The sequence below is a fragment of the Dipteris shenzhenensis genome, chromosome 30 (assembly GCF_047967505.1).
Source record: "Dipteris shenzhenensis isolate YYH24624 ecotype China chromosome 30, Dip_SZ_1.0, whole genome shotgun sequence".
In the NCBI taxonomy this organism is placed as follows: Eukaryota; Viridiplantae; Streptophyta; class Polypodiopsida; order Gleicheniales; family Dipteridaceae; genus Dipteris; species Dipteris shenzhenensis.
In genome coordinates, this window is record NC_141625.1 from 37,666,668 (window position 1) to 37,692,948 (window position 26,281).

The window sequence follows — 26,281 nt, forward strand, 5'->3', positions numbered from 1 at the left end:
GTGGTGGGTTACGGTGAATGGGACACTACAGCTTCCTGTTGCCAGCCAAGACGTGGAACCCTATATCGTCAGCTCTTGAAAGATCGTACGTATCTCAGGGTCTATGGCAGGGAGGTGAGCCTGACACTTGGCTATTTTATGTCATCATTCTAACCTCGTATCTTCCTAGTTGGAAGCTTTACCAAAGGTGGTGGTGTAAATCGGGCACTTAATTTTGGTATCAAAGCCAGCCTTTGAAAGGAATGCATTGCATAGAGGAGAAGATCACTCAGCGCTCAGTGATTGTGGGTTGAAACGATTTGCTTTTGCAAGCAGTATTGGCTGCCTTGAATTGTGATTTGCATCGTGCAAATTGCGACTTTTGTAGGTAGAGCTGTGAAGTTAGCAATTGATTTTTTTAGTAAACTCTGGTGCCCTGGAGATTGCAATTCGCAAGTCTAGAGGGTGTTTGTCTGTCGTGATTACAAGAGGCTGCCTTACTCAATTGTGATTTGCTAGGTGTGATCTACAAAAGCAATCACAGATGTTGTGGGCTTGTGCAAGCTATTGTGATTTGCACACACGCACACACACACCCGAAGCGGTTGTGACCTATTGGTTGTGATGCACAACCATTGGCAATTCACAAGTGCATGTTTTGCATGCTTAGCTATGTATGATTTGCATAGAGGGACGCCATTTATAAGTCTAAACATGGGCATGGCTACTCTATGACTGTGTTGGGTTAGCTGGAAACTTGTCAAAGCTTGTGGATTTTTTTTTTTTGGTAGCCAAGTTAAATTTAGCAGCAGATGCTGAACTTGGTTGTCTTGCTTTATCACGCCAAAAGGTGAGCTAAATTTAGCACTGGGTGCGGAATTTGGTTGTGGCTTGCTTTTCTAGGTTAAAAGAAAGCCCTTCTTGGTGCAATTTTCATCAAGGACCTCTTCCCCTCGCTTGCTAACACCTTGGCCTTTTGCTTACCTCGATTTGCATCCCTTGCTGGCAATGAGCCCTCTCTTTCGCAAATTGTCAATCCCTCAGCCTTGTTCTTTGTTGGATACTATTGGCCGACCTTGTTCAAGGATGTCACTATGTATTGCAAAACTTGTGAACCATGCCAATTCTTTGGTAGGAAGGATTTGCGTTCTGGGCAACATCACCCAGTGATGTCCATCCATCCGTTTCAGAAGTGGGGAATAGATTTTATTGGGCCCCTGCCCATGACTGCTCACAAAACGAAGTATCTTCTGGTAGCCACTCAGTATGTCACTAAGTGGGCTGAAGCTATCGCCCTCCCCGTTGCAAATGGTAAGGCAGTTTCAAATTTCATATTTGAACATATCTGCACAAGGTTTGGGACACCCATGGAAATAGTATCTGACCATGGGAGTCCATTCTTAAATGAAGCAGTGGAGTTGCTCATGGATGGCATAGGTATAGATCACCGCACTTCTAGCATCTATCATCCAGTGTCCATGGGACAAACAGAGCGGACCAACGGCCTCCTTTGTAAAACCATGGGGAAAATGACCACAGGAAACAGGAGCCAGTGGGATCAGGTCGTCACCAAAGTCGTGTGGGCTTACAACATCACCCATAAAACATCTACAGGTCACACTCCTTTTGAGTTGGTGTATGGTATTGAGGCAGTTTTACCACTAGAGATAGAGATTCCGGCCTTGAGATTGGCACAAGAACAGAGGATGACAGAAGATGAACATGTAGAGGCCAGGTTGGTACAACTTCAGAAGTTAGATGAAACTGGACGCCTTGCATTACATCAAACAGAGATCCAAAAGAATTGACAAAAGGCCCGCTTGGATGCAAAGATTCGCAAGGGATGGGAAAGACACTTTGTTGAGGGGGATGTTGTGCTATGTTTTGATAACAGATTGGACCACCAGATGGATAAAAGGTTCCTTTCACTGTGGACCTGTCCATACAAAGTCATCAAGGAATGTAGCAAAGGGTCTTTACAAGTACAGGAGCTGCATGAGCCATATGGCAAGAAGGTGATCAACAAGCGTTATCTCAAGCCCTTCTTTGTTCGTGATGGTCCCAGGCATGGAAATGTTGTGCATTCCCTGCCTAGGGGGAGGAACTATTATGGATAAATTTGACCAAGGTAAAAGACATAAATATATGTGTGTGCTTGTATGTGTGGCAATAGTATAATAAAATATGGTGTGCATAGGGCCCAGCATTGAGGTGGCAGGGCATGACCATGTGCCACCCTTCCACGTAAGAGGTCCCATAAGGTGTGTTGTACATGAATCCATGGTAGTTATATTATAAAATGGTAAGGTGACATGGTTCTTCCATGTGCCACCCCTCCACCTAGGCGGTCCCATGCCTGCATTTAGTGAGACATGGACCAAGCACCATGGGAGAAGTAATATAAAATAGGTGGAGATGGATATTATATTGGACTATTCCCTCCGTGTGGGGAGGGTGTAGATAGTCAAAGTATGCAAGTTAAATAATGGAAAAAGTAGGATGAGGTGGCAAGACTCCTTGTGCCAACCCTCCACTTGTTCTCCTAGATGTTTGAACGCATTATAAAATTAGGAAGAGACCAAGGGAGTATCTTAGACTTGGGATATGGGGTTTGATTTATGTGGAAAAATGAGGCAAAGGGCTGTCGCACACAATTGAGAGTGCATACCCACTTAGCCCACATGGGAGACTTTTCCACACATACCATGCATATGGGAGGATGCATTTATTGGGAGAGATCCTCTCTCTTGGCTATAAAAGAAAAGGACTATTCCTTGATGTAACACGCTCATTCTTGTAAAGCCACCTAGCTAGTACTTTGATTTCCCTCCCATCCTTCCTTTTAAATAAAGCATGACTCTCTTCCTGTGATGTCTCCATCTCTACATTCCACCTCCCATCATGTGCATGCTCCGCTTCCGCCTCTTTCTTTCCCCTTGTGCCATAGTGCCTCTCTTCATTCCCACCCCTCTTAATCCCTTTTCCCCACCTATGTTAATGCTTCTTCCCTCACGTTTTCTTTTCTTCCATGGCCCTCGAGCGTCGCCATGCCTAGCGTCTAGCCTCATGCATTGATTTCTTTTCTAGTTAATAGTACCTTATTTATATGCTTAGGGATTAATTATTATACTATGATGTGTACCTTATTTATGTGCTTAGGGATTTATTTTTCTCATTGGATGGCTATCATAGCAATTCTATACTTTATGTCGTTGCTCATGAAATTTACATTTTACTTTTAGAGACAAGAAATTTCAACTATATGATCTAGTGGAATTCTTGGATTGTTGGCACCATAGGCCATAATCATTGTATGTAATTCACTATTGGACTTTTCTACATTGAACAATATAATCTAATGGTCATAGTCTAATCATTTAAGCATCAAATGTTCATAATCATTTAAGCATCAAATGTTCATAATCATTTTGCATTGTTAATGCATGAATAGAATATTTCATAATGATCCATTTGGGGAAAGCTATGATCAATTAATTCTTGTTCTATTGAAAACGTTGCTTGCTTAACTAAGGAATAGTATCAAAACATTATTTCATCATAAAGCATTTTAGGAAGGCTATGGTCAATTAACACTTGACCCATTAAACAAATCTAATCCAATGACCATATTCTAATCTACATTAAACAAGTCTAATCCAATGGCCATATTCTAATCATTTATGCATCCAATGATCATAATCATTTTTAATTGCTAATATATTAATAGATTAATGCATTTGAGGAGATTTATAATCAATTAAATATTGACTTGCTGAAAGAGTTGCTTGGTTACTTAAGGAATGCAAATAAAGTCCAAAGTAGACCATTTGCATCTCATTCTAATACTTAAAACCTAAACTTATGCATCAATTGGAATTTAAAGCATATCAAATACCCTTAACCCATCACATTATATCCTAAACATTAGGGTTTCATCTCAGGGGGTGCACTATTGAGAAACCCTATGTATCACGTGCATTCAAGAGGTATTTAAAAAATCCCTCAACTAAAAATTTCTCCCCCAATAAACCCACTCCTCTTTACCTATGAATCAACAGGATTTTTTCTAAGGTTGAATTTTAAAACCCCTCCTGTTATTGTAAAATGTGAATTAAAGTATCCCTCCTTTTGAATTCACGTGGTATACAGCTTTGAGGTAAACCTCCCAAGGGTTCCATAAATCCTAAACATTAAAATTTTAAATTAAATCCAAACATCGGAATGAAAAGTGTTCGCATTATGAAGGAGCTACTTCCTCGATGCATTGCACATGTCGTACATGAATCCCATGGAGCATCATCATCTTCCCTTTGCTATCAGCATCATCATTATACTAAATTGTAGTGCACAACGAGACAACACCATGCTACCATCTATCAAGGCAGCATGGTGTTATTTTCTCTTCGTGCATGTGTGTTGTGCTTGAGATGGTATTGAGAGCAAGAACAAAACAATGGTGCTCCAAATTTTGCTAATCACAATATAAAATTCTCATCCCACCCTAAACCTACAACCATAAATCCAAAAACAACAAGACATTCAAAATCCACTATCATTTCCATCATCAATATCATCATCAAGTTCTGATATCCTAAACCCACACCATGGTTAAGTTACCTCACTAGCAATATCCATGGTTAAGGGTAAGATTAGTTAAGTGCCATCTAAGTTCATAGCCCTTGGCAAGCACAGTTTGAATTATGCATATGAATCCCTGTGCCACATCATCAAAAGCCCTCTTCTTCAGAAAAACTTCGACAAGGCGTAACTTGTAATCCAGGAAGAATTTGGACACGCTCCAAAAAGGAAATGCCATTGTCTTTTCAAGCTCTACGCACCTGTCACATCAAAATCATTATTGGCAATTAGACACTACCAATATTGAAAGAAATCAATTGGTAAGACCTTTGCAACAAATGACAAATCAATGTATGAATGCAAAAAACATGCCAAAAGCACAAGTGCATGAGATGACCATAGCCCATAACATGGCATCCACACAAAAAGCGTTAAGGCACATGGTAGAACAAAGCCTCATGCATCAAGCTACATCAAGCAAAGAAGAGAACGCCATCGACATCAAGCATTGAGAAGCAACAACCTTGCCACCTTTAGTCCATATGTTTGTAAATCAAACTTGACCACCTGAGAGTAGCCATGTAAGCATCCAGCAGAGGATTTGATCTTGTAATACCCACACTTGACCAACTTATGTAGCAAGGTATGCACTAAGGGAAGGTGATGAAATGTAAACTCACATCTGACCACCTTGCAGTAGCCAATGGATCATGGCACCAAGGGGAGGTGTTGAGATATTGTGCCATGAGCACATAGATTAGAGACTAAGGTATGGTATAGGAAAGAATCAAAGTAGCCACCCTAGGATGTGGACTACATGATGTGGAGATGTGGATCAAGGATATCCACAAAGAGAGATGTGGATCAGAGGATCCCATACTTAGTGTTGACTATTCAAAGGGCACTCTCTATATAAGAGACCTATCATATATTGTTGAGTACACACACACATTTGGAATAGATTGAGTATTGCCTACTATGTGTCTCTCTCATGGATTTTCTTCTATGGTTTGATCCTCCGTGATCTTTATGCTCATTGAGTGATAGATTAGGCTAAGTATGATCTGCACTTTGTCAAATATTTCAACCAAGAGTCCTACCAATTTTGATCCCTTGTTAAATGGAACACAACTTGTTAGGAATATAACCTCCATGCATGTTTTTTTAACAATTATGCATGATGTATGGAAAAAAATAAGAAGTAAGCATGCCCAACCATGAAAATGATATTTGAACCACATATAAATTTGGGAGCACATGGATATTGCTCACATTAAGGCCTTTTCAAAGTATTTTACACCCCATCCTCTCCCCCAAAACACACACACACACATACGTGCACACGCATGGTAATATCCAACCGATGCAAATTTTTAAACACTTATTATGATGTACTTAATAGAAAATGAAATATTGATTTCTTTCTAAATCTATGTATGCAATAAGGAACGAAGTGATATTCAGCAGAAAATCCTCACAGCCCAGACGCAGATACAGGTGTTCATCTAGAAAGAGGATGACTTGGCCAAAGAAGAGTATAAGGTGCTGGCTCAACTATGAGATCTTGTGGAGAAAGAAGCGAATGAAAGAGAGAAGACGCTAGGTCAAGAGGAAAGAAACTCGGCTCCTCAAGGAACGCAACCACTCGCCCCCAATTAGGGTGCTGCCCCTGTCTCTTTCTCTCCCATCCCTGCTACTACACCGATTACTCCTTCCCATTCTCCACAGAAGAGATCGCTGGCGATGCAAAGTGTGCTACCCACACAAGCTCAAGAAATTGCCACCTCCATTGGACAGCAAAAAGCCTCACCAAGCCCACCCCCTTTCAAATGAACAATTTCACATGCTGACTCGGAGAGTGCCACAGCTAAAGTATGATGCCAAGGGAACAATCCATTCAGTCCGTGTAGTGTCCAGCCAAAGAACTGTTGGAAAAAACCTAGAAGTGCAAGCGCTCGTGCCCTTACATACATATCCCGGACACAAATTTTATCAAAGTTGCATTAGGAAAAAGGAGAGCTGATTTTGGGGCCTTGAGAGAAATTCACAATTTCTTCATTTTGCTTTCCTCTAAAACACTAAAAGATGACATAACTCCATTGACGCACGGTACAAAATTTGGTACTTCTGACATGGCTGAGCAGGCCAAAACCCCCAAAACGACATTTGAAACACTGAAAACGGGCACCCGAAGGCCCCAAAAAGGACAGGTCGTCAAGCTGATCTATGAAGGCTGACAAGTAATTCAGCTGGTTCATCCTTCGGTATAGCGTGGAGAACATTAGAAAAAAAGGAAACTCGTTTTGGGGCCTTTTAGCCCAGAAGAAAAATATCCCTCCACCAATCAAAGAAGGGCCAACGTAACGTTGAAAAAATACAAAAAAGAAAGAAAAAAGAAATATTGTCAAGTTTGCATTCAATGAGGCACTTGAGCTCCTTTATTATATCTAGTGCACAGTGCAAATTTTGGTACTTCTCACATCATTGGTGCGTCTGGGGCAGGCCAAAACCCCCAGAATGACATTTGAAACACTAAAAACGGGCACCTGAAGGCCCGAAAAAGGCCAAAAAAGCCCTAGGAAAAAAGCATACGAGAGAAGGCAATTTGACAGGTTGGCCCCCTCCGCAAAAAAAGTATACTAGGGAAGGGGATTTTATAGGTTGGCCAGGGGGCCAACCTGTCAAATCGCCTTCTCTAGTATGATTTTTTTGCGTGGCTTTTTGGCCTTTTTCGAGCTTCCGGGTGCCCTGTTCAACCTATCAAATCGCCTTCTCTAGTACGCTTTTTCTACGGGGTTTTTTTGTGGGATAGATGTCTCAGCTCATAGCATTATTTCCCCCCGTGTAGGGGTAGGAACATTTTGATGTAAAAACGTTTGTCTATCTTTTGGACTTGATAATATAAACCCGCATTTTATTTTATTTTTAAATAAAGGAAATATCTATGACCAACTTGCATCATGCAAATGAAATTTGAACCACTTCAAGACTTGGAATCACATGGATATTGCTCACAGTAAGGCCTTTTCAAAGTATGGTGCCCATTGGAAACATACTAATATTGTAATATCCCATCCATGCATGTTTTTAAACTTTTATGCATCACTTATGGAAAAAATAAAGAAGATACGCATGCCCAATCATGCAAATTATATGTAAACCACATGAAAATTTGGGTTGCACTACTTTTTGTAGGTATCAAGTTGAGTTCATTTGGGTCAACATAGCACAATATATAGTATTTAAAAAAGTTAAATTGCAAGGCAAGTTAATAGAATCAAGAATCTTACCAAGTTTTTATCCATTTAAACTTATGAAGCTCACGCAATTGGGATGCATCAAGCACTCAATTGGGATGCATCAAACGCAAGGTGAAGTCCATTATCCAAATGGAACAAAAGCTTGGTTTGCATATAGAAGATATTTCATACAAGCATCTTACCAAGTTTTTCTCCATTTAAACTTTTGAAGCCTTGCATTTTAATAGATGTCAATGTCTTCCAACCATATACCTACTATGCATTTAATTGGGTTGATACATTTTAATGTTGTGCTATGCTGACCCAATGGAACACAACTTGGTACTTGCAGAAAGTATGCAACCAAAATTTTTCATGTGGAAGATATAATTTGCATGATTGGGCATGTGTATCTTCTTTATTTTTTCCATAAGTCATGCGTAAATGTCGAGCAGCATTGGAAACATGGTGATGAAGGAAAAGCATAAGGGGAATTTTGGACACAAAAAGGGCCTCATAAGGCACTAGTGGATTAGCAAAATCGATTAAGAACTAATACCGGGACAAAAAAGTATATCTCCCTAGGTCCTTGGTGATCCCCAAAAGTGCACCTCCCTCTCCCAGTTGGAGGGCCCCCCCACTCTCAAAAAGTTAACTCTCTTTACAACCTTTAGGTGGTCCACATTCCCAAAAAGTATCTCGCGGGTACACCCTAGCCCAAAAATTTGAAATTTTTCAAAAGTGCCTAAAATGGCCCAAAACTCTTCAAAACTTTCCCCCAAACCATGCCTATGCACCCAAATCACTTTTCAATATCTAAATCCTACTCCTTCTCACTGCAATTATCTTCCTATCCCACATTCATACTCCTTCTATCGTACGCACTTTGCAACACCCAAATCTCATCATTTTGTCCCAAACTTGCTTCCATTGATCCTATTATATCTTTTCATTGTCCCAAACGTGTTTCCATTGATGCTATTCCATTCTTTGAACTGATCCAAGGCCTTATTTCTAAATCCCTCTCATGGCTCCATTGGAAGATTGCGCCAACAAGCCACAAAAAAGCACCTTGCACATCGAAGTTGCACCAAAGTATGCCACAACTCGTCAATGTTATGGCCACAAGGTTGCCAGCAAAGATATACTAGATCAATTACGATAACAAGGAACAAAGCATGTCGACTTATGGAGTGTTGATGGACTCTATCGAGTGGATCCTTTGACAGGTGCTCCACCTTTGTTTGAAAATGTGACGAGTTTGATTCAATACGTAGGCGATGGTCTTCAAGGCTTACTAGGATATTGTAAATGCATCGGCCACTCCAATGTTGAAGCACACTTTGCGAAGGTTCACTTGTTGAGAATGGAAGGAGAGACAAAGATACTTAGAGATACCATGCACAACCTCCAAGAACAACTAACCCAAGAACAAAAAAAACTTGTTGACTCCGAAATTGCAAAAGAGAGGTCACAAGAGACAATCACAAGATTAATAGATGAGAAGAAAAACTATTGAAAAAGGCTTGGTGTATCCAACAAGAGCTTGCTACATTGACTAGGAGATTAGAAAGAATAAAAAGAATCCCTCTAGGTTACAAGCATAGGATCAGGCCCGTGCAACCAATGGAGAGCTTGGCATATGGTGGTGGAGCAAGGAAACGCAGGGTGAAAGCTACAAGGTATGTATATTTGGACTATTTTGTAATTATGAAGCATTACTTACAAATCAGTCATTTGTTTTTCTAACGTTATCATGATTTTTGTAGAAATTTTATGGAGGAGGTTATTGGAAGAAATTCCTTTGGCAAACTTTGTGCCGTAAAGAGTGTAGTTAAGAAGAAAGAATTCATTTCTATTCTTAGGGACCCTCGTCAGCGTGTATTGCGACATGAAATATTACAAGAGGTTGCAACTCATTTAGAGAATCTTGTAGATCCATCGAAAGTTGTCCATGCATGTGATGCTGCTGGCCTTAGTTGTTCGGCAAGGGTACTTGGCTGTGTATAATGTCTTGGTAAATGCACTTCGAGGTCAAGGCATTAAAAATCCTCTATTGCCGAGACCAGTATACGTTAGAAATGCAAGGAAAGAAACAAATGCTGTTGTTCAAGATTTGTTGGGTGGATTTATACACATCTCAGAAAGCATGACGTTGGAAGGCACAAACAAGACAAATGTCCAACATAGGAAAAAGAAAGGAGGACCAACTACCAAAGGGGCAAAGCAAGGACCAAGAACCTTTGGGTACACACAGCATAATAATGTTTTTTTGGATGTACGTAGGGTCCAAGCTGCAATGGTGGATTTTTACAACATGATGGGGTATGTTAAAATTATATTGTTTAGAGAGCTGGAATTTTTATTTAAATCTTTTAATCTTTTCAGATTCTGAAGGAAAGTTAGTATTCGTTATCAAATTGGATGAGTGTGAGGTTGTAAAAGGCCACAAGCTCCAGAAAATCGTAAACCAGCCCTCTCTCTTCTGTTTCTACCATGAAACCTTCTAGAAATAATACCCAAATTACTCACACGATGGTAGCTGGCACTGTTTCAGCTGGAGTTAGTGTTTCTATTCCCATTATACCCATTGTGGAACCCACTTCACTGCTAGCACTCCTATTGCTTTCACACAAGAATATAGAATTCTTCTACCAAGCTATTCAGAATTTGCAGATGCAATGTACAAGTCTTGCATAATCACCTTTCTACTGCTACGACGTCTACTCATCCTCCTTTTCAGCCAAAGTCATATTTTGGACCAAAGGAGGCGTAAGAGCATTATGTGGATGCCAAGCTATTCAGAATTTGCAGATGCAACGTACAAGTCTTGTATAATCACCTTTCTACCGCTACGACATCTACTCATCCTTTTCAGCCAAAGTCATATTTTGGAGAAGAGGAGAAGTAAGAGCATTATGTGGATGCATGGCTAGCTAAGTGGCATACTTATTGCAGTAAGTATAATTTCCTAGAGGATTGATGACTTTTGCAGGTGCACACTGCAGCTGCACTTACAAGGCAAGGCATATACCTAGAAGGGAGACCTAACTCTAAAGCCTATGACTTGGGCTGAGTTCGATAAGTTTGTTTAGGTGGCATTTGTATCTACGAATGCTTTTGAAAATTATTGAAGGCTTTCCAAAACAAAGATGAAAAAAAGGCTAGATAATTATGTTCAGGAATCCAAGCAGATGATAGCCAAAGTGTGTAGTTTTTTATCAGAGCAACAACGTTATATGTTTATTATTGGGTTACAGCAAGAGTATCAACTGAAAGTGCTTCAAAATCGGGTTCATATACTCAACGATGCCATACGAAGTTCTATGATGGCACCATCGTAGCAATTGCAGCTCAACCTTTCAAAAGAAGAACCCATGGATAAAAAGCGACGCTTCAAAGACCCATAGTATTTCATACTCCTACATTTGCCAATCTCTATATGACCTTCAAGTATCCGAAAGTAGAGGAAACAAAGAGGATGCAAGCGCAAAATAATAGCAAGCAAAAAATTCAATGCCAATGGATATTGGCAATCCTACATGTTTTCAGAAAGTGGCATCACTACCTGTATGGCAACGTAGGAAGGAGAAAGCCTAGCTCACTCTCTCTCCTCCTCACTACTATTTGAGAGAATAATGCACTTAAAAACACAAGTGGAACTGTGGAGTGAGTGTGAAAATCTGAGGGAGCAGCATTATAAGGGGCCTCCGAAGAGGAAAAGAATAACTGAAATAATGTCTGCCCAATAGGGCTGAATACAACTATAATAACGGAATGACTAAGTATTGTATGAAGGGACTAAACCTCACTGCAAAAGAATGAAGGAGTATTGTATGGAGGGAATTGAACCGTAGGAACTGCGAACTCAGGGGCTGCTCTAATGCAGACCGCTGCTGCTTCTGTCCCAAGCCGGCACCTATAGATTATCCTGTAAAGATCGTGGATGAGGGACAGATCTGTTGCTGCCTGGCCCTCCTTATCTGCTATTGATCCTGTACTACTGGCTGAGAAATTTCTACCCTAGAACAACCCTAAATGGACGATGAAGAATGAGAAAAAAAGGGGCTGCCTAGTATAGCCAACCCTGGTTGGATGGCCAATGCCTGATTAAAATAGCAATGGTCTTGCTGTAGTAATACTTCCAGCTGGAGTGTCCTGACTCGAGCCATATGAACTTGTGGCCTGAAACTTTGATATACCACCGGATACCTACACGTGACCCATGGAGAAACTTACCCATCTTCTGGTGTTCCTCCTACTACAATTGTATGGAAACATGAGTAAACCTATTGGCGTAATGGTTCATCGTCCCGGTATCCCCCTGGTTCTCAAAGGACTCACTCTACAATCTGTCCAGGTATTGAGATGGGCAAGAACCGTGTCCTTACCTTTCATGAATTCCCCCCACCCATAATGAGGTGCCTCCTCATCTATATCATAGTGATCCTTCTGTCACTTGTGCCACCAGGTGACCGCCTCGCCTATAAGTGTGCATTGATGCGAGAATACACCTCTCGTTTTCTTTCGTAGGCACAACCATAAAATAGCTTTCAAATTGGTTGAGCCAAGAAATCAACACTAAAGGTTCGGTCTTACCATCATACCAGAAATGAAGCTTTGACGGGCTGCGGAACTCTCTCCCTTACCTCATCTCCCTATTGGCGGAGTAGAGAAATGGGAGATGTCAGTTCCCTTCCCTTCTCCTCTTGAGCGGTGCGCTCTATAACTTCCCTGCCTTCTCAAGCCTTCTTCTTTTGCCTCCTGAGCTGCTCTTGTGCGCTCTCTGGAGGCCTACTCACGATCATCCCACATCTCCTAGAGCAAGCGAGCAAAGAGACTCTCTTACTATAATTGCTGCATCTGCACCATGGTCTGCATCATGGCTGCCATGGCAGAAATTGCCATCAAGGCCTTTGCAGCCACGGTGGGATTCTATGGTGGCAAGGCTTGGGAAGCAGGTCCTTCCTCTCCACCAATGTTGGACTTGTCGCTAGTGCCCTATGGTGTCCCTTTTGGATCTTGTCTGTACCATAAAACAGTGGCTGCCGCTGAACTGAACCTCCCTATCTCAGGAAAGAAAATATGAAGCTTTGATACCATGTGGCAGGAAGAAAGCCTAGGGCCATATCCTCTACAAGCCCAAGCACAATGTGGGTTTCAAAGAGGGAGTACATAACGAGGTATACATTGTTAGCACTTTGCTGTTCTTGGCACCCCTGTATGACAGCCACAGCATGAAGTTTTGTGGGCAAATTGGGAAGATGGCTGTAATAAAAGAAGGAAAACAGGCCTAATTAGGGGTAGCCCTAGGGGAAAAACAGGAGTTGAGAGGGCTGAAAAGGATAAGATGTGAAGGGTTATATAAGCCATATCTCCCACATTGTGTGGTACTCCTCCAACTTCCTACCTCCCTCCTTGGCGTGCCCTTTGCTTCAGCCCTCTGTGGCTTGTATGAGTTACTTTTAATTTGTTGTACTGTGTCCCTGAGGCCCGTGAAGCCTCCCGAAAACGTTAAACTCTCTCCCTCTCTCTCTCTCTCGGGACACAAGCTAAAGTGGTACTCAATGACAGGAAAGCAAGAATCAAGATTCTCATGCAAACAAATAAGATGAGAGGCACCACAGTATGGATATCAAAGGAGCTCACCCCAATTCAGCTCAAGATGAAGTCCATAGAATTGAACAAAGTGAAGGACGCTCGCAAAGAAGGGAAATGAGCTGTCTACAGAGATGGAAAAGCACTTATCAAAGATTTTAAATCCAAACCCAAGGACTCTCAGTCTTAAACTGATGTAATACAGGCTGACTATCTCACCTAGTATAATGTAGCTTATCTATAATACTTTGGAAGTGGTTATATGCACTCCCAAGAGACTGTCAGTCTATAACTGATGTTTGGTGTTTACCCTTTTGATGTGTGTGCTTTGTCTCACAGACCCGCAAGGGCTTCTGAAGACGTTAATATTTCTTTCTTTCTTTCTTTCTTTTCTCTCATCCCTTCCTTCTGTTATCTCCCCCTTCCTCCCACTCCTTTCCGCTATTTTTTCACTTTCTCAATCTGTCTCGACACCTTCTCTACATTCTCTCGCTTTCTATTCTTCCTATAATGCTGTAATTAGTTTAGCCTACAGCCAGCTAGTTTAGGTCTAGTTTAACAGCCTAGCAATGTAGAAATGGCAGCAGATGAATGTAGAAGGAAAGGACAGCATGTAAACAGTAGAAATTCATGAGCTTAATCATCAAAGTACTTGGAAACACACGTGAGTCTTCAGCTTGTGATGGGCTGCACAAGCCACAAGCTAGGAAGAGGGTTTCTAGGCTAGTTATGATTCAAAACAGCCAAGAGCATGGAGGTTCAGCTAGAAATGAATGTGTATAGATGCATTTCATGAATAGATGTGAAAGATGAGTACAAGGTACAGCAAGGGATCCCTTTTATAGGTATAGGCCAGGACAAAATACACATATGCTTATGAGATAGCCAACCTAGGATGCCACTTGGCAACTTTAGGCTTCCCCTACTTAAAGTACTTCTTATTTACAAGCCATTTAAAGGCTGCCTAAACTAAAAAGTACCAAGGAAATTTCACCTTTGTTACACTCCACCCTGCCCAAAAGAAAATTTGCCCTCAAAGTTGCAAAAGGGATTTGTAACAAGGGAATACAACCATAGTAGCAAGAGAGAACTCAATCTGGTCATAGCAGGTGTGTAAGTGAGTAATCACTACAGCACAACTGTCCAAAGTGCTCCACTGGTATAGCAGCATTGTTGGTGGTGGAACAGTAGGTAGAGTAGGCCAAGTCTCAGCAGCTCCACATAGCTAAAAATGATCATAACAGGTCCCAACATCAGCTGAGCAAGTAGGGGTATTGTTCCACTATGGAAGATAGCTGCCAAGAGGACTCATCATCTGGTAATCCTCTCCATTTGATGTTACTCAATGTAGGATTCGTTTTTGAGGATGTGGTCTCTGAATCCAATGATCCTCTCAGGAATGTACTGAATATGGCCTTCCTCATCCATGCGAGGCAGTTCCTCCTAACCTGATCTGTGGAAAGCAGTGATGCACCCTTTGGAGTCTCCAATTTCTTTGGATCTATATCTTCTGGCTCATCACGATACCATATATTTTTATAAGGCACCTTAAGATAATGTCTCACATCCACCTGCCTCCATTGATCTTTCTGTCCCACCAGATGTGCTGCATAGAAGTCTGGACAATAAAGGCACATGTACAGTTGCATGGGTAGTACCAACCACTGTCTCACACTGTGAGTCAATTCTGAAAGCTCAGCAATTGAAAACTAAAAAACATAAAGGAAAACCAACCATAACTCAAACGGAACACAGAAGAGTTCCCTAATGCTGTGCACGCATCTCCTGCAGTGACATGAGCATCACATATGCTTCCATAGCTGCATCATGAACCGACATTCACTATCCTCTATATGCTGCCATGATCTTGCAATAGTTGGCACAGCATCAGCATTTAGAGCATCTAAAACAGGATTGTGTAAGGCCAGCTGAATATTCAACTTAGAAGTAGCAACAAAAGCCTTGTCTTTCCTATAAATGCCTTCCCAGTGCACACACTTCCAGCATCCCTAGAATCCTCTTTAGTAAGAGAATGAGGCACATTGCTTGATGCCTTATGTCTAGAGATAGGCGTGAGTTCTGTTAGTGTTTTACTGAGTACTACTAAGTAGATCCTTGTTCCTTCAATCCCCTGTCTAGGGAGACCTATCACAACAAATTGCTGCATGTGTTTGCAGGTCCTGGTAACTGTTGTATGAAGCAGAAAAAACACACCTTGGAAAGTAAAACATCCATTACAAGGAGTAACAACACCTATTTGAGGCATTTTCTCCTTCCATGTGATGGAATAAATACTTTTGTCCAACTGAAGGATCAAGGAGTAACACTATTTCTAGCGCCTTCAACAACTGAGAGACTTTCTAAACCAAAGGCTAGATTGATCCTATGGTAGTCTGATGCAACACTCAGCCATGACCTATCATGGAACCCTATAGAGCTTAGAATTGGAGTCAGGACTGACAATTGCTTGGACTTGACTTGGCACACCAACCTGCAGTTGAATTCTGTCAAGACTTAACAACACAACACATCAGTTCATGCTGGGTGTGCTTATCCCAGTCTTGGAGTCTTGGCATTCCCCAACAAGACACTCAACTTCACCAAAAGAAGCCAGGCAGGCTGTATCCAAAATTGAATCCTTGTTTAATCTGAGATACTTCCCTCAGACATAAATCCTCCTTCAGGCTCTGAATTCTCATTGCTGGCAATGGTGGGAGTGCTAGGGGTGTAGAGCAGAGTGTGTTTGCAAACTGTCACAACCATCATCCTATTTTCAAATAATTCACCTTCAAGATGGCAACAGGTTCATGATGTCCCCCTCGAATATCAGTGCAGGAGGCTCAGTTGCTCCCTTAAAACATATTGAAGACCCAGGGAACTCTGTGGAAACACTGTTTGACAGCCATTGCCAGAGTAAGCAAGTTCACTACCACGTGGCAGAAGCACAGTAGTTTGCCATACTTCTGAGTTTTGGGGCTCAATTACCAACGATTGCTGCAATTTGGATCTAGACAAGATAGCAAAGAGAAACATATGCCATAGAACTGAAAAGCCCCAAATTAGGTAATCTGTAGGCTGAGAAAACCCTAAAGTTGCACCTGTTGGAACAGACTCGAGGCAATCTCAGGAGTACAGAGGTGTAATCAGCTCGGGCCACTCCATATATGCAGGGAAAACTTGGAAGCCCCAAATTTCAGTGCAACCACAACTGCTAGAAGCCAAAAACGCACCTGCTGAATCCAATTTCAGAGTAGAAATTCGGGCAAAATCGCATCTGATCAACCTCAAACATGGTATAGGGCTAAGCTTGGGTGCTTCCATGTATGCAGGAAAAACAGACTTTGGAGCATAGATTTGCCAAATCGTTAGCAGATTTCCCAAAATTCTAGGTCAATTCTTGGAAGTTCACTGAAGCACACCCTATTAATGTAGAAATGGCAGCAGATGAATGTAGAAGGAAAGGACAGCATGTAAACAGTAGAGATTCATGAGCTGAACCATCAAAGTACCCTGAAACACACGTGAGTCTTCAGCTTGTGATGGGCTGCACAAGCCACATGCTAGGAAGAGGTTTCGTAGGCTAGGATGGTGAGTCCTAGTTGATTGTGATTCTAAACAGCCAAGAGCATGGAGGCTTAGCTAGAAATGAATGTGTATAGATTATATTTCATGAATAGATGTAAAAGATGTACTCATGCCATTTCTTGAAGCTCACTTTAAGTTTTCATCTTTTCAAGTTTTGGGAGAGTTTTCACATCCCAATGAAATAAGAGTATAGCTATAAACGGGACTATAAATTGAAGAATCATGGATGACTATTAAGGCCCATACGATGTAAGGCTTAGCAATAAAGCCTACATGCATAGGTTGGAATGATTGTGTGTGTGTGTGTGTGTGAGAGAGAGAGAGAGAGGAGAGAGAAAGAGAGAGAGAAAGAAAGAAAGATGTATTAACGTCCGCGGGAGGCCTCGCGGGCCTATGGGACAAAGTGCACAAAAAAGTAGACTCATACAAGCCTCAGTGGGCTGGGGCAAAGGATTTGGGGTGGCGGGGATAGTTGACCTTATAAAGTTTTATCATACAAGGCCCTTTGGGAGACAAGAAAAGATCAATGTTGGTCCTATTCGTGTCAGACGCACAAAGGGATTCCCTCTTTGCAAGTTTGACATCAATTGGATATCCACTTACAAAAGTCTTTCATGGTGTAGTGTTGCACTATGGCTTGACCATGCTAGAAGGCACCAGCATTCAAGTCTTGAATCCATACTTGATTTACTTCTTAAATAAGGGTGGCGGCCCTTTAATTCAACAACTTGTAAATCCTTTGGAGTTGTATTACAAAGAGGAAGAAAAGCCCTAAACTGGATGCAGCAATGGTGGACTATCGAAAGCACCCTGAATTGATAGATGAGATGGTTACCAACCTGTTGAATGATGAATGGATGGTAGCATTGTACTGAAAGCCCTCATGATCTTGTGCTTTCCAGTTATGTAACCGGCGTAGCGCAGCCCGTACATTCTATGTGGTGAACAAGTGACAGGTAAGTGGGCCTGGGCATAGAGGACATGTCCAGTGGTGGCTGCATCAGGCATCAGAACATCATATAAGGAGCATGCATAAATGTGCCACAATCCCAAATCGGTGATGGAAATGGGTGTCTTCCCCTCCAGAAGAAGCCCCCATCCAGTGGTCAAGTCTCCTCCTCGAAAAGATCTGATGATCTCATCCATCCTGTGTGTGAGGAAGGCCCATCTCTTGCAGCGTGTCAACCGTTGGAAGATCTCTTGTGCCTTAGATGATGTCAACTGACCCAAGGCTCGCTCCCGTGTGAGGTGGGCTCGCGCCTCCCTGCACTCGTCGTCAAACCAAGAGTTTTGAGGCATCCTCCCATCTCGGGCCCATGTGAATCGAGTCGTAGGGAAGGATCTGGCAACGGCATCCTGTACTACTGAGGCAAGGGTGTCCAAAGCGTGGGCGAGGTCTATATCATCTCCCAATAGGGTCGGAAGCTCTCTAGCTAAGTGACTCACAATACTAGGTCGAGGGCACAATCAAAGTGGATCTGGGTACGAGAAGGCGTGGCAAGAGCTCTCTCTGTGACTGACGTAGTAGCAAAGATACGAACGGCCAGATATGAGTGGTCAACTCCAGATGATGGCCATCTCTGAAGGCCATTGTAGATTATGAAATCATGAACTGCTCCTAACTCAAGTAAAAATCGCACGTATGCTGTCACATGTAAGGCATCTGTGCAAAATGTCTCACGATCCCAAGCTCTGTTGCATCTAGCTCTGAAGCCAGGTGGGGATCTCTCTCATATGCAAAGTCTAGTAGGCCCACTTGTTTATCTCCTGTCCTTGCATTGAAGTCTCCCAGAAGGAGGGGTGTCTAGAACTCTATGATGTCATCATGTATCGTCTCAAATGGGTTGTGTCCCTCTATGGTGTCCTCATGGGCATATGATGATGTGTCTGGGGGAAGTAGCATACCACAATGAAGATCGTGCATGCTCCTCTCTCCGTACTACTAATGTGAGTGGTCTCAAGTGTTTTTTGAAAAGGACAGCCACGCCTCCAGAGCCTCGTACCCCACTATCTCTCATCAATTCTCTCCTATGATTTGACTCCCATATATATCCTATCACTGTGGGCAGCCCTCTCTCTGGGCTCTCATGTGTCTCGGTGTAGAAGATAATGTCTCTACCTGTATGTCTCTGAAAAGCCACCTAGATTGGACCAGAGGGTGCCATTACAGTTCCGAACAGCCATATTCAATCTGCCATGTGTCTCTGTCTCAAAGGACCGACATCGTCATGCACTATATGTGTCTCATCCACCTCTTTCTGCCTTTTCTCGAATGATTACCTTGCCATCTTGGTACACAGCCCATTTTCCTTCCTACCTCGCAGCCATCACTCGAATCATCCCCTCCCTTCTATGCTCTTGTTGTAAGAGTGTAAGATCATCATCCAAGTAGGTTCTAGTCCCCTTCAGAGCTGCCCTCATACTCATGAAGGTAGACCAGTCTGCTATTGTCCGAAATCTAACAATCATAGTTCTTGTTGGTGTATCATCCTTTCCTACCCTCCAAGATGCCTTGAAGGTAAGATTGACTCCCATCTTAATGATTAAAGCTTCAGCATCAGCCATTGCAGTATTCCCAACTGTGAGGCCTCTGACGAAAACAATTAGTGCTTTACTTTTCTTCTCTCATCTGAGATCAACTTTCTTTGTTGGGGCTGCATTGCCCTTACTGACCACTTCTTTCCATGCTTTCATCTCAACATTCCCTTTGTCTATTTGTTTAGAAAACTCCTCATGTTTCCTTGGATTGTCATATGTAGGGCAGCCATCTCTTTCTTTAGCTTTTCATTTTCTGTTTTCAGCGTATTCAGCTCCTCATTAAGAGGCAGTTGGATCTCCCCTTCTTCAAGTGGGTGCAAGCTTTCAATAGTTCATTTTCATCCTTGAGCTTGGCAATCTGCATTTCTAGTTCCTTGATCATCAATGTATGGTGGCTGGTTTTGGCATCAACCATGCGGGTCATTTCCTCTCGCATCTTACCAATTTGTATCCCCATTTAGAGAGAGAGAGAGAGAGAGAGTTCATGGAGACCAAACATGGTCTATGATACCAACCAAAGAGGGCGAGCTTCAAGAGTACCCCCTACCTCTCAAGAAAATATTCGTAGGCACCCAATCATGTGGAATGACAACATACACCGATGAGCATGGTAGACCTTTGGGTTTTTCTTCTTACATACAATGGTCTAGATGGGAGAGAGGTCCTACTTTCTCGATGAGGTTCTGAGAAGATTTCCAAGAGATCGACAATTCCAATAAGTAAGCTGTTGGAGTTGCAAAAATGATTCGACAAGTGAGGCAAAAGAGATTGTTTATTCAAGAGAGATAGGCCCAATATATAGGCTCCAGTTACATCCAGTAGTGACGTCGTATGTGAGCTCAGTAGAGCATCTAGATCCACAAATCTCTCAATCGCACACCACACACCTAGATTCACTCAATCACACCTACTGACACCTATCCAGGCACACCATGTGTTCACACACTCACAACCTTAGACCTTAGGACTCTAGATCCCATTACATCAATTTGTCCTTCATTCCCCCCCACAAATTGATGACCTCTAGATCCACAAATCTCTCAATCAATTCCATGATTCTCTCAATCACACACCACACACCTAGATTCACTCAATCACACCTACTGACACCTATCCAGGCACACCATGTGTTCACACACTCACAACCTTAGACCTTAGGACTTTAGATCCCATTACATCAATTTGTTCTTCATTTCCCTCCACAAATTGATGACCTCAACCCTAACAGTAGTCCATGGGAAACTTCATGGCTTACCCACCTCTAGTGGCAACACACATGATCCACAACCTGGTACTCACTCTAGTTGCATCAACAGTAGACTAATTTGAGCATCCTCATCTCAACATGATCTCACTCTGACTTTGGTTTGTTGGTTTACAATTGGGAGATAGACAATGGCTATGCATGGGAATACCCTTAGATCCAACAAGGTAACACATAAGACTAACAATCATTTGAGGGGGACATCCCAAGGCAAAGAACCCTTATTGACCACACACACAAAAATTCTAAATTGAAGATGTGGGAAAATACCCCCCTTTGATGGCATGTCTTGTCCTTTTCCTCCTTCTCTTCCAAGCTACCATAGTGTGAGGTTCATTGTCATTGGAGAGGTTCTTGGTGTAGCCAATCTTGTAACTCCTTTGCTCTTTGTCCTTCTCCACACTCTTTAATGTATTTTGTCCATATTCTGCAATACAAGATCCTTGTAGTCCTTCACCTTCTTTGAGTGTCCAAGCTTTAAGACCATTTTGTGAATTATATGGACTGAAGAGGGTCTTACCACTTGTCATGCAAGGGCAGTGTCTACTCTTGTTCAAGAGGTGGTCATAATTGTCTGGCAAGGTATAGTCAATCAAATACAAGCTCATTTCATACATCATGAAAAATGTTGAAACCATCATGCACGTCATGATATACTCTTTCTTCATGTAAGCTCTTGTCATGGTCAATCCACACTAGTCAACTAGTCAACTAGTCGGCATGATAGTATGACTTGAAATCCACTTCAAAGTACCATAACCTCAATCCTCAACATAAAAGATGAAAAATGCATTCAACCTTCCAATGCTGACAGTCAAAGAACAGTTTGACTGAGATGCAATCAACACATATAGTCAAACTTAGTCAAAACTGCCAAAAATGCTTAAGCTTCATAAAAGATCTTGGAGGCCAAAATTGAGGTGATAGAGAGCAGCTCTTTGAGGGCATTTGGTGCGCAATAAAAGGTGTATTGATAGAGAAGACCTACAACCAAGCTTGGGTAAAGAAATGCGTTAGGTCGCCATAGCCAAGAGCTTCAATCCCGATTGGTTTTTCTTTCATCAGTACGCCTCAGATAGTGGACCATTGGCCTTCAAAATTCATCAGCAACTTTCTAAGAAGGTCACCCAGCAGCAGCTCAGAGCATTTGAGCAATGATGGCTCCAGCAGGCTCAATTTGAAGAAATGGCGCAGAATGGAGCGAGGAGCAGCACGGGCTGTAGACGCCTTATTTCTTCAATTCCTCCTAGCTGGAAGTGCGCCCTAACTAGGGGAAACTACAGCTGAAAGGGCAGGTGCAATGGTTCAGAGATGAAGGAGAACAAGCACTTGGAAATTTCGTGGGAAGAAGAATTAGAAAAGCTTCAAAAACCTTCATGGTGAAGAAGATGATGACATGGCACTCAAGGAGGTCTCAAGGAGAGTGGACCAATAGTCTGATACCACATGTTGGAGTTGCAAAAAGGATTCAGCAAGTGAGGCAAAAGAGATTGTTTATTCAAGAGAGATAGGCCCAATATATAGGCTCCAGTTACATCCAGTAGTGACATCATATGTGAGCTCAGTAGAGCATCTAGATCCACAAATCTCTCAATCGGTTCCATGATTCTCTCAATCACACACCACACACCTAGATTCACTCAATCACACCTATTGACACCTATCCAGGCACACCATGTGTTCACACACTCACAACCTTAGACCTTAGGACTCTAGATCCCATTACATCAATTTGTCCTTCATAAGCACCTTAGAGAAAGTGCAGGGAGGATTTAACAGATAGATGATGGATTAGATCCTCCAAGGTGATAGATACCATTCTCTTGCTACTTGGCTAGGAGCCTTCACAAGATCAGGAATCCCACTTCAGGTCATAGGAATTTCACGTGCAGATAGGGATGCCTTGGTCTTTGATGTTCAATCGAGGGCCAGGTTGTCAAGATCCTCGGAGGATATACTCATGCATTTTCCCTTTCATTCTACCAGGGTGGTAGATCATGCAGGACGTAGTTTCTTGGATTCAAGTTGGTATCTAGACCTAACCCAGATCACATTCCCTTGGGCTCTTGGAGACTTTGGATTTTTTGAGGCATCCCAATTCAGTATTTGCAGTGGGATCACGAGGACCGGGAATGGATTGATGCAAGGCATCGAGAGAAGAGCCTCTCCTTCTTTTGATAAATTGTGAGTAATGCCAGGAAATTTCAGCTCAGCCTAAGTGGCTGAAGGCCCATCAGAGTGCCTCATTGGGATAACTTTCACATTTTTGTTGACTTGCAGAAATACTTTTGGAAGCGACTTTGAAAATCCCTTAGGAATAGAAAGATCACTCTTTTCTTTTCGCTTTCTAGCAGTGAACCAGTGGACGTAGATGTTCGGCGTAGATTCTGCTTGTACTCGTTGCTTCTTTGCTAAGGACTCCATCCAGCATTGCCTATGGGACTGTAGACAAGCACAGATTATTTGGAAGTAATCGCTCAGCTATTAAGCATCTTTACAAACTCTCCTTTCTATATGACTTGGGGATTGGTAGCGTGGCTTTCCCTTTACGGGCCTCAATTGCTATATGAGAGACATGACCTCTATTGAGCTCCTTTGAGTTTCTTAGGGAGGGTCTCTCATAGTTAATAGAAGTTCTTTTCTTGCAAAAGAAAAGAAGTACTTATGACAAGGTATTTAACACTCCCTGATGAAATAGTTTAATAGCCACTGTTCTTGCAATAAGCATGTGCAAAGATCTTTCTTGATTTATGAGTGAAGATGCAGCCATTTGGAGAGGGTTGAAAAAAGCATTCCCAATAAAGCTTGCCCATGTCTAGATGAGCTTATTCAGCATTTGCTTAGGTAGCCTCAAGCACCTTGAATGAGTGAATCTATGTTGGGAAGGGAGGCATGATGTTCAGGTGAATCCTAGATAGTAGAATGTCAAATCATGTCCTTAATTGTGCATATAACAGCTACAACTTCCTTCTTGGCATACTTGGGGAAAATAGTAAAGTGCTACTTGGAGAAGCCTAGCCGTATGAAGTCGCCAAATCCCTGCAGCAATTGTGCTTAGGAATGTTCCAAATGCAACTGTAGCTTGAGTGTATCCAAGTAAAGAGGCGTGCTCTTGCTGAAATATGCTCTTGCAGAGATGTGCTCTTGCTCAGCAAGAGCAAGAGCACATTTGGTTACACTCAAGCTGGATCATTCGCATGCACAACTGAGACGATTTTGCCTGGCGCCCTTGTCACAAAAGAATTATATAGAGGAACTAAACTGATAACAATGTTAAACATGAAGGAGAAAAACCACGCAATAATTAACAAGCAATGGAAAGAAAATGAAACGAGGTAAATGTGTACAAGGGTAGGGATTTCTAGAGAAAGGAAGCATTTGTAACAAAGGTGAAATTTACTTTTGATTCCTCTCATTAGTCTCAAGGAAATTCTGGTTGTTCTTGGCTGACCGTTTTGATTATTTTCAAGAGTAAGTTGGTATGACAAGCGCAACGGTATAAATTATGCATTTTTAATCAACCTACTAGTCTAAAGTAAATTCTGATTATGACTGTCCAGAAAAAGTTTTGCAAAGGCGGATTTGTAGGAGATCTAAACAAGCTCCATCACAAAGCAAGCAGCATCGCTGGTGAAGGTATATCAAATGTTCGCACTGTCGCTGCATTTTCTGCTGAAGAGCATACCTTGAAGAAGTTCAAAAAGGGACTGGATGAGCCTTTGAAAGAAACTATTATCAATGCACAAAAGGCTGGTGTTAGCTTTGGCCTTTCACAATTCGCATTGTTTTCAGCCAATGTATTTGGTATCTGGTATATTTCAGTCCTTGTAGCACGACATCATTTATCCTATATAAAGCCTTTGAAGGTCTTCCAAATTCTGGCATGGACTGGATATTTTCTGGCCGAAGCTCTGGAAGTTCTTCCTGATATATCCAGAGGCCTTACTGCTGCATCAGATCTTTTCAAACTCATACAGTATAAGACTAAAATTGACCCTGAAGATCCGATTGGGAGAAAACTTGAGCAACTAACTGGGAGCATCGATTTGGAAAATGTCAGCTTTTCTTATTCCTCTCGACCTACAGCAATGGTTTTGTCAGATGTAAGCTTGAAAATCAACGCCAACAAGACTGTAGCCTTAGTAGGGCCAAGCGGTTCAGGAAAAAGTACCATCATTTCTCTCATCGAGAGATTTTATGATCCTACGAGTGGTCGTGTCTTACTCGATGACATTGACCTCCGATGCATCCAATTGCATTGGCTACGTAGACAAATTGGTCTAGTGCAGCAAGAACCTGTTTTGTTCGCAACTTCAATTAGAGATAATATTCTGTACGGGAAAGATGATGCATCAGAAAGTGAAGTAGTAGAAGCTGCAAAAGCAGCCTCTGCTCATGAATTTATCTCTGGTCTGCCGAAGGGGTATGACACACAAGTTGGAGAGAAAGGGGCACAGCTATCTGGGGGACAAAAGCAGAGGATTGCCATAGCTCGAGCGTTGATTAAGAACCCAAGAGTTCTGTTGTTGGATGAGGCAACGAGTGCTCTTGACATAGTCTCCGAGAGGGTGGTTCAGCAGGCTCTAGACAGGATGATGCAAGGAAACTGTACTACTGTGGTGGTAGCTCATCGTTTGTCAACGATAAGGGATGCAGATGTGATTGTTGTGCTACAAGGTGGGCGAATGGTGCAGCAAGGAACCCATGATGAATTGATCAGAGTGGAGGGAACATATGCAAATCTTGCATCATATAAACGATGAACAGATCAACATGCAAAGTACATCTGCAAATCTTGCATCATATAAACGATGAACAGATCAACATGCAAAGTACATCTGATTGAAACAACACCAACCTGCGAAAGTACATAGCAAGGAACCCATGATGAATTGATCAGAATGGAGGGATCATATGCAAATCTTGCATCATATAAACGATGAACACACCAACCTGCAAAGTACATCTGATTGAAACAACACCAATCTGCAAAGTACATAGCAAGGAACCCATGATGAATTGATCAGTGTGGAGGGAACGTATCCAAATCTTGCATCATATAAACGATGAAGTACATCTGATTGAAACAACACCAACCTGCAAAGAACATCTGATTGAAACCATCACTTGTCTGAAACCATAGTCGTCTCATCACCCTTTTGTTTACAGATCAAATTTTGCAATGTAGCTTAGAATTTCATTTTGTTTAGAATTCATCCTTCTAGTTAAGACTCTTTTAGATCATTTTTGACGGGCACTGTTTCCATTGTATCACTTCTTTTTTCATTATTTTCTCTCTCTTGCCCTTCTCCCGAACTAAAGAGAGGCATAAATCATATATTTCAAATTTCATTTTGCCATGGCACCTACAAAGTCCACCCTGTGCTCTCCTTTGAGCATTAGAAGGACGGTTTGCCTTCCCCTTCAAGAAGTTGGTTATGCTCGAAGGATGGTTGGTCTTCCTCCTTTAAAAACTTGGTTGAACAAGATCATCATGCCT

General features: G+C 42.0%; 1 long non-coding RNA gene and 1 pseudogene across 1 annotated transcript; one reads left to right on the plus strand and one right to left on the minus strand.

The window, feature by feature from the left end:
- Positions 1-4,196: 4,196 nt before the first annotated feature.
- LOC147882071 (uncharacterized) lies at positions 4,197-25,944 on the minus strand. The gene is made up of 3 exons (XR_015543971.1): positions 25,879-25,944; positions 25,640-25,767; positions 4,197-4,817 (listed from the first exon to the last, which is right to left on the minus strand). It is a non-coding gene; the product is annotated as an uncharacterized LOC147882071 (long non-coding RNA).
- Positions 24,330-25,556, plus strand: LOC147882072 (ABC transporter B family member 19 pseudogene; annotated as a pseudogene).
- Positions 25,945-26,281: the final 337 nt, after the last annotated feature.